We start from the raw sequence: 8704 nt of genomic DNA on the forward strand, positions 1-8704 counted from the left end.
TCACATTACAAGTAGAAATTAGTTACTATATAGGAAAATTAACAAGATTTTCAAAGCTTTTGACTATTGGAGTATAAGCCTTCTACAAATATCCTGTGTAGTTCACAAATATACTTAGAGAAACTGGATATAATACAATGAACAAATGGTGATTCACAGAAACCTACGTGAAAACGTGAAGGGAGGATTTGTGTCTGTCTTTCCAGAGTCAACAATAGAGGATATTTTGTCTGAAGACAAGACATCTACACTTCAAACTCCTTTGCCAGGACCTGTTGAGAGAGGGATGTCCTCCTGACAAAAGCTTAGACTTTGAGAAGCGCAGCTACTCTTGGTACCGTATAGGACTGTGATGGAGGACAGATGATATTTTCTGGGAGGAGTAGTGTCTAAACTGAGGCAGGTGTAAGAGAGAGGTGGGGAGAAAGTGGCTCCAGGAAGGAGGGAGGGAAGAAGAAAAGGTGGAAGAAAGATAAAACAGGAAGATGAAGAGAGGAAATACAAAGATAATGGGAGATAGATGGGAGGAATGGCAGGCACATTTTCAGCTCACCAACCCTCTCCTGGACTCTAAGGACTGTGCATTCTTCATCCCTAGACAGGTTGTGTTGAGGCCTCTGGGAACCCACCACTGGGAAAGACACCTGCAGAGATAAACCTGCTCCTTCACTTTGACCTTAGTGCTCTGCCCACAGTCTACCCCACAGTGGGCTTCAGGGCATCCCCAAGGGTCTGCAAGGAAGGTGAGTGAAGCCTTGTTTTCAGAGCTGGTTTCCAGGCTGAACTGGTAAGTGCTCTGGGTGCTGGAAGGCAGAAGGCATGAGGATCAGTGAAAACTGGAGTAGTAAGAGGCCCTGATTTGGGGATAAGAGAGGACAGTGGAATAACATGGAGGGGAGGTCTGCCCTCCCCAAGCAATGCACCTCCAAGCTGAGTCTCCAGGGTCCATTCTGAGGTGGAGTGCATTCCCCTTGCTGGGGTGGGGGAGGGCATTTATGAGGCAGACGGGCAAGTTTGACTGTGTTATCCTGCATGCTGGTGTGCTTATGCTTGCACTGTAGGTGAGTGTGTGTGGGGTTGTATGTGCATCTATATTAGATTCTTTTTTAAAATGTGGTATTGAGGTTTGAACTCAGGGCTTCATACATGATAGGCAGGTGCTATACCATTTGAACCACTCTTACCAGCCCTGTTTTGTGTTGGGTATTTTCGAGATAGGATCTCTTGAACTATTTGCTGGGGATGGCTTTGAACCACAATCCTCCCGATCTCTGCCTCCTGAGTAGATAGGATTGCAGGCATAAGCCACTGGCACCAGGCTTCTATTAGATTCTTGTAGCTGCTTTTGCAAGTTACTACTACACCCTGGTAACTTAAAACAAGGGAAATTCTCCTTCTCCCTTTTCCTTTCCCCACCCCCAGAGGTTAAATTCTGAAGCAAAAGTGTCAACAGGGCCATGCTCCCTCTGAAGACTAAGGAAAAATTCTCCCTTGCCTCTTCAGCCAGGTGTTTGTATCACTCCGACCTCTCTCTCCATTTTCACGTCTCCTCTTCTCTGTGTCATCTGCTTTTCTAGTTGTTGGATTTTGAGCCCACCCTAATCCATGACAATCTCATCTCAAGATCTCTTCCTGAATTAAATCTGCAAAGACCCTGTTTCCAAACAAGGTACCATTGTGAAGTTACAAGTGGACATGAATTCTGGGTGTGTGTGTGTGGGCGCTGGTCAACCAACACAAAGCTTTTGGACATGTGGCTGATGTGTGCCCCTAGTTTATTCCTTTTTCAAATGAGCACTGGGCCTTTATCCATGCTAGGTAGATATATGCAGAATAAAGGACATTGTTATCATGTCTGGCTGAGTGTTCACTGAGTGTCATTGCCAGTGTATATTTTCAAACCAGGGTTCCTGGGTCTCTGTGGAACTCTGCCTGCTTTTGCACCTGTGCACATCTTAGCGCTATAATACAGGTGCATGAGCAGAGAGTGCTCCATGGGCTGAATAGTGTCCCTTGAGAAACCAGGGCGCTGGGACAGGATCTGGGAGCCTGCTTGCATATGCACCAGCTTAGAGCTGTGTGGTAGCCTGCAGCAATGAAAAGGACCCTGGGTTTATCCTCACATAGATCCAGGTACCTGCAGAGAACTTGAGATCCCCCTTGGACAGCCTCATCAGGAGGTTTTTTGGGGAAAGTGTAGCCTGGACAACATTCCATAGAGAAAGGGACCTGAGAAACTAATTATTAGTAGCATCTGTGCATTTATGAGCAGGATTCCTGCCTTGAGGTGCTGAGAGTTGGGAGACATTCACAGTGTCAGGAAAAATTAGCCTGGTATGAGATTGACATTCTGGATAGTTACAGCACCAACATGGGTCACCTGTCAGGGAATGATAAGTGAGGGCCAGCTCAACAGACTACCATCAGCAATGGTGATAGAATACAGCAGTGATAACAGTGTCAGCTGTCAAGCTTTCAGAAATTTGTGCTGAGCACTTGGTGTGACAATCCCATGGGGTTCTCACACTGCTTATCCCAACACACAATGAGAATTGTGGTTTTAGCTCAAGTTCTGCACAACTCCACAACCTGCTGTTGTCTCCGAGAATTATTTGTCCCTGTGAAATGAGGAGGGCTGGAGAAGAGGAAGACAATGGGCAGGCACAATGGTCAGCGATCAGGACCCAGGGTCAAAGCTGGGACTGGGTTCCCATGGAGGACAGCCACGGAGTGTGGTCCAGAGATGGTAGCTGAAGGAGGGAGGAATGAGGAATAGGAAGAATGAGTTGTGGCTAGTGTTAAAGTTATTCGTTTAGCTGGCCAAGTTCCCTCTAGCCCATGCATGTTTCTTTCACACGTGGGATGACCCTTCCTTGAGTCGAGTCAAATTGTCCATCTCCCAGGTGACATTCTGGGTCCTACAACACAAGCACTAGACTGACCTTTGCCAAGAAAGAACACATAGCAACTGTCCTCCAGGCAGGCTTTTGGTCAACTTTGTGATATTGGAGAAAACCTTGTCCCATGGGGAACATTTGGAAACTTGTCGAGACAGTAGCTTGAGTCAGTCAATGATACATTTATATCTGTATAAAAAACAATATATATATATATATATTCACACATTTTTAGTGAACTTGAATGGCAGGCTTTTGAGTTCATTTTACTTGTCAACAACTGACATTTTATCCTGGTTGATCTGCAAACTGTGAGAACCCTATTTTATTAATTTATACTTATCTCTTCTCATTTGCTACTCCTGTTCCCACTCCCCATGCACGTGTCATAATTCATTCAAAGTGTGTCCTTCTGTTTGCCTGGATTCTTACAACATAGGTCCTGTTGCACACACATTATTCAGTGCTAAGATCTCTTTTCTGCACTCAGAAATGTGTCATCCATTTTACTGTATTGATATCAAGTTTGTGGGTCCTAGATTTTCCTTGGATTTCATGATGTGCATTCACCCCACTTTTACTCCCCCACTTTCCCAGCTTGTGAGGTTCTTCAGGCTGCCCCAACTCTGTGCCATCCCACACAATGCTGCAGTGAGTGTCCTTGGTCACATCCCTTTACCTGTGTGAGAAGTGTCTTCAAGTGGATTTCCAGGAGCTGTGTGTATGGGTCATAGAGTAAGTGTCCTGGAATTTGATGATGAACTACCAGGTCCTTGATGGAATGGCTGCCTTAGGTTTTTTTTTTCACTTGACCAACAATGTTTGTATACATTTATGGTGTCCAGTGTGATAATTTGATTTATGTATATAATGTGGAAAGATCAAATCAGGGTAAACATCGTATCCATGTCCTCAAGCATTTATGATTTCCACAGGTTGGAAAAGCCCAGTCTCTTCTAGTGTTATTTTGAAGTAAATAAAAAATTGTCGGCTTTAGTGTAGGCCAACCTGTAGCAGCATCCAGCTTCCTAAATTTTCTTACACTGATGAAAGATGATGTCACTTCCTTGTGGTTTTTCATTCTTTTTCTTTCCTTACTTTATTGTTCCAAGTTGCGTGTTTGATTTTGCTATTAACCTACTGCACTTCCTTTTCTGCAGATTGCCTGGGATTACTCTTGTCCATTTTCTACCCCAACTGCAGTCTGTTTTTCTTGTTGGTTTGTGGACATTCTTTGTATAGTTTCAATATTAGTCTTGTGGTTTAAAAAATATATTTTGTCAGACTGGGATTTGAACTGAGGCCTTGCACTTGCTAGACAAGTTCTCAGGTCTTGAGCCATGCTTCCAGCCCTTTTTTCTTTACATTATTTTTCATATAGGGTCTCACTCTTTGCTCAGGGCTTCCTCAGATGGTGATCCTCCTTCTTATGCCTCCTGAGTAGCTGGGATCACAAGCATTTGCCAGTATACACAGCTTGTTTGTTGAGATGGTGTCTTACTAACTTTTTTGGCTGGGCTAACCTTGAACTGCCTCCTGGTATCTAGGATTACTGGTGTTTTAACACTGCACGTATCTTCTTGCAGACTGTCAAGTATTAACTTTATCCACGATTCTCTTTGTTTAAGAGCTCTGTGATGTCAATATTGGTCTTTATCACATTAGTTATTTATTTTTTGGCTCAAGCTTTTCTTTTTTTAATAGTTTGATTTGATTTTTAAGAAGTCCCCACAATGAAAAATAATCATCCAACATTTATTTTACTTGCTTATTATTTTAAATGTTTTCTTTCCTCTTGTTTTTGAGTACTGGGGTTTGAACTCAGGGTTTTACACTTGCTAGGCAGACACTCTACCTCTTGAGCCAAGCTTCCAGCCTGTTTTTCTCTGGTTATTTTTGAAATAAGGTCTCACTGTTTTTGCCCAGGCTGGCCTGGGCTGCAATCTTGCTATTTTGTACTTCCCACCATAGCTGGGTGACAGGTGCATACCATGCCCACTTATTGGTTGAGATGGAGCCTCTAGAAATTTTTGCTTGGATTGCCCTCAAACTGAGATCCTCCTGATCTCAACCTCCCAAATACCTAGGATTACAGGAATGAGTCACCAGTTCCTGGAAGTTTTTGTTTCTGAGGTAGTGTCTCACTAATTTTGCTCAGGCTGGTCTCAAACTCATGATCCTCTGCTTTTGCCCCCCAAGAAGCTGGCAAACATTTCTTTTAGTTATTTTATTTTTATCTTCCACAGTTAGGCCCTTTATTAGTCTTGATTCTGTCTTTGAATGTATCTTTTATCTCTATAGAAAGATATTTTTCTCAACAGCTTCCTCTGAACAATTCCTCCTTTGCCTATTAAATGTGTGCTGTGATCTCACCTATCAAGGCCTGATTCTTTGTCTAAGGCTTCCATTTTGTCTACTTTTTAGGGCTTCCTTTCCCTCATCTATGTCAAGGTTAGCCTCGTTATTCATGGATCTTTATTTAGTCATGGAAGTTTTGTAATAAGTGTGTCACTTTCTCAAGAACTCCATCTACATATTTTATGAGGACATCTTTGGGGAGATTATCTATGTGGGAGAATTACCATCTGGCTATCGTTGTCTTTCAATTTCAAGATTTTTAAAAATTATCTGCCATGTTTTCTGTTCATGAGAGGTTTAGTTGATTTCCATGGATGTCTTCTATGGTCTGGGTTAAACTAAAGCCTATATACTTAATCATTTTTGGTGCTAATTTGAATAGTGCCTTCCTTGTGTTTTACTTTTCATTTTAAAAAAAACAACTTGAGACAATTGGCAAATACAATATAGAAAATTCTTGCACTTTTCTCACATAACTTCTCTTAGCAGTACAATACATAACCCTAGTATAATTATGAGTAATTTAACATCACCACAATTATTTTAATCAGACTACAGGTCTGAAGTTTTGCCAGTTTTTCTACTAATACCATATATGTTCTAGCATACAATCAATTTGACTTAGTTGTCATTTTAAATTTCATTACCATTTAGTTCTTTCTTTTTGGCAGTACTGGGGTTTGAACTCAGGGCCTCCCACTTGCTAGGTAGGTGCTCTACCACTTTAGCCATGTCCCAACCCTTTTGGTTTAGTTATTTTTGAGACACGTTCTTGCTTTATGCCTGGGCTGGCCTAGACCATAATTCTCTTTATTTTTACTTCGTGTGTAACTTTGATGACAGGGGAACACCACCTGGTGAGATGGGGTCCTGTGAGCTTTTTCTCTGGGCTGGCATTGAACCATGACCCTCCCTATCTGCACCTTCCAAGTAGCTAGGATTACAGGCTTGAGACACGGTACTCAGCCAAGTCATCTACTTTTGAATTGGGGACTGAACTGACATGTCACTGAGTAGAAACTCTGAGGTCCTAGCACTGCGATTTAAAAATAGTAGTAATAATAATTGTTTTTATCAGTAGCACTATTTATTGAGTTCTTATCAGAGGTCATGTACTTAAGATCCATGATTTTGTTTAAATCTCAGCACATTATTACAGTTCGTCCTGTATTCTTGAATTCTACATCTGTGTTTCAAAAATGTAGTTAGGTCTGTGATTCCTGAGTCTATATTAAGCAAATGTCAACTTTTTTCTTGTGATAATTCTTTTAAAAATATGGTGTAATGACTACGTATATCACAATACATTGTGTTCAATATTCTAAGTCATCTAAACATGATTTAAAGTCTGAGAGTATGTTCATACGTTCTATGCAACACTGCTGTATTCTCAAAAGGGATTTGAGCACCTGAATTTTTGATATCTGGTAGATAGGACTGTGCTGAACCTAATGCCCTATGAATGCTAAGGGATGATAACATAAATACGTATTTGCAGGTCAACTAATCATATCTTGGATAGGTGAAGGAGCCTCTCACATGTTCTTGGAGGCCAGAACTCACTGGAAACCCTGTGCTCCTAAACACTGAGTAATGTTTTCTGTCTCCCATCAGGTATGGCTGCCATACCTGGTATAAACTTCACCTTCATGTCTGAGTTCATCCTCATTGGCTTTTCCACCTTTCCCCGCCTTCAGCTGATGTTCTTCCTGCTGTTTCTGCTGATGTATCTGTTCATACTGCTGGGCAACCTGATCATCATGGCCACCATCTGGAGTGAGCACAGCCTCCACACATCCATGTACCTCTTTCTGTGCACCCTGTCCATCTCTGAGATCCTCTACACCTTGGCCATCATCCCGTGCATGCTGGCTGATCTGCTGTGCCCCACCGCTCCATCTCCTTCCTGGCCTGTGCCTGCCAGATGATCTTCTCCTTCACATTTGGCTTCACCCACTCCTTCCTACTCACTGTCATGGGCTATGACTGCTATGTGGCCATCTGTCACCCACTGTGCTACAATGTGCTCATGAACCCGCATGGCTGTGCCTGTCTGGTGGCCTGGTCCTGTGTTGGTGGCTCTGTCATGGGGATTGTGGTCACAACAGCCATATTCAATCTCACCTTCTGTGGACCCAATGACATCCACCATTTCTTCTGCCATATGCCACCTCTGTTGAAGCTGGCCTGTGGAGAGGATGTACCAGTAGTGGCCAAAGTTCTGGGCCTGGTGTGTATCTCAGCCCTTCTGGGCTGCTTCCTCCTCATTCTGCTCTCCTATGCCTTCATTGTTGTTGCCATCTTGAGGATCCCCTCAGCTGAGGGGCGACACAAAGCCTTCTCCACCTGTGCATCCCACCTCACAGTGGTGATCATGCACTATGGCTTTGCTTCTGTCATCTACCTAAAGCCCAAGGACCCCCAGTCTCTTGGAGGAGACCCTTTGATGGGCTTCACCTACACAGTCCTCACACCCTTCCTCAGCCCCATCATCTTCAGTATGAGGAACAAGGAACTCAAGACCACCATGAAGAAGTCTTTGCTGAGCAAACTCTTTCCCTAGAACCCCTGAAGATGCTGGCTTTCTAACAGGAATATGGTGGGAGGAAGCTCATTTATTCTTCCCCATCACTCTTCCCTCTGTCTTTCCATTCTGTCTGTCTCTCCCTATGTCTCTCTATCTTTGTATCTCTCACTGCGCTGCCATATGCCTTCCTTCCTTTTAAATAGTGATGCTACATCATGTCAAACTTTTGAATATTTTTCATTGACTAGATATGGTCTTTTGGGGAACATTTATTGAGAAATTCACAAACTATATAATTTACCCACTTATAGGTTTTTGTAATAATCAGCACAGCCAATTTAAAACACCTTTATATCCTCCACAAGAAACTCTGAACCCCAAAAGAGTTCTGTGATCCTAGCACTAAGGAGGCTGAGTCAGTAGTATTGCAAATTCAAGCCCAACTTGGACTACATAGTAAATTTGGGGCTAGCTGTGTCAATGCAGCAAGACCCTATCTCAAAAAAAAATTCTGAGACCTTCACTCATATACTGGCAACCACAAATATACTGTTTTGTTTCTATGGGTTTGCTTTATTTCACACAGATGGAATCATACAATGTGTGTCCTTTTGTGTCTCAGTTCTTTCATTCAACATCATTCTTTGAAGGTTTATCACATTGTAGCATGCATCAGGTGGTTGCATGATATTCCACTAATTGGATAGTTCACATTCTGTTACCCACTCATGAGTGGATGGGCATTTGCATTGTGTCAACCTTTTGGACTATGACGAATGATGCAGCTGTAAATATTCATGTACAGCTTTTATGTATACATATGTCTTCATAACTTTTGGTATATAGCTGGGAGTGGAGTTGATGGGTCATACAGTAACTCTGCATTTAATTATTTGAGAATATATCATAGTGACTTCCAACC

The 8704-nt window shown here is 42.5% G+C and overlaps 1 pseudogene; it reads left to right on the plus strand.

The window, feature by feature from the left end:
* Positions 1-6871: 6871 nt before the first annotated feature.
* Positions 6872-7818, plus strand: LOC141416663 (olfactory receptor 10H1-like; annotated as a pseudogene).
* The last annotated feature ends 886 nt before the right edge of the window (positions 7819-8704 follow it).

This window comes from Castor canadensis, chromosome 14, assembly GCF_047511655.1.
Source record: "Castor canadensis chromosome 14, mCasCan1.hap1v2, whole genome shotgun sequence".
NCBI classification, from domain to species: Eukaryota; Metazoa; Chordata; class Mammalia; order Rodentia; family Castoridae; genus Castor; species Castor canadensis.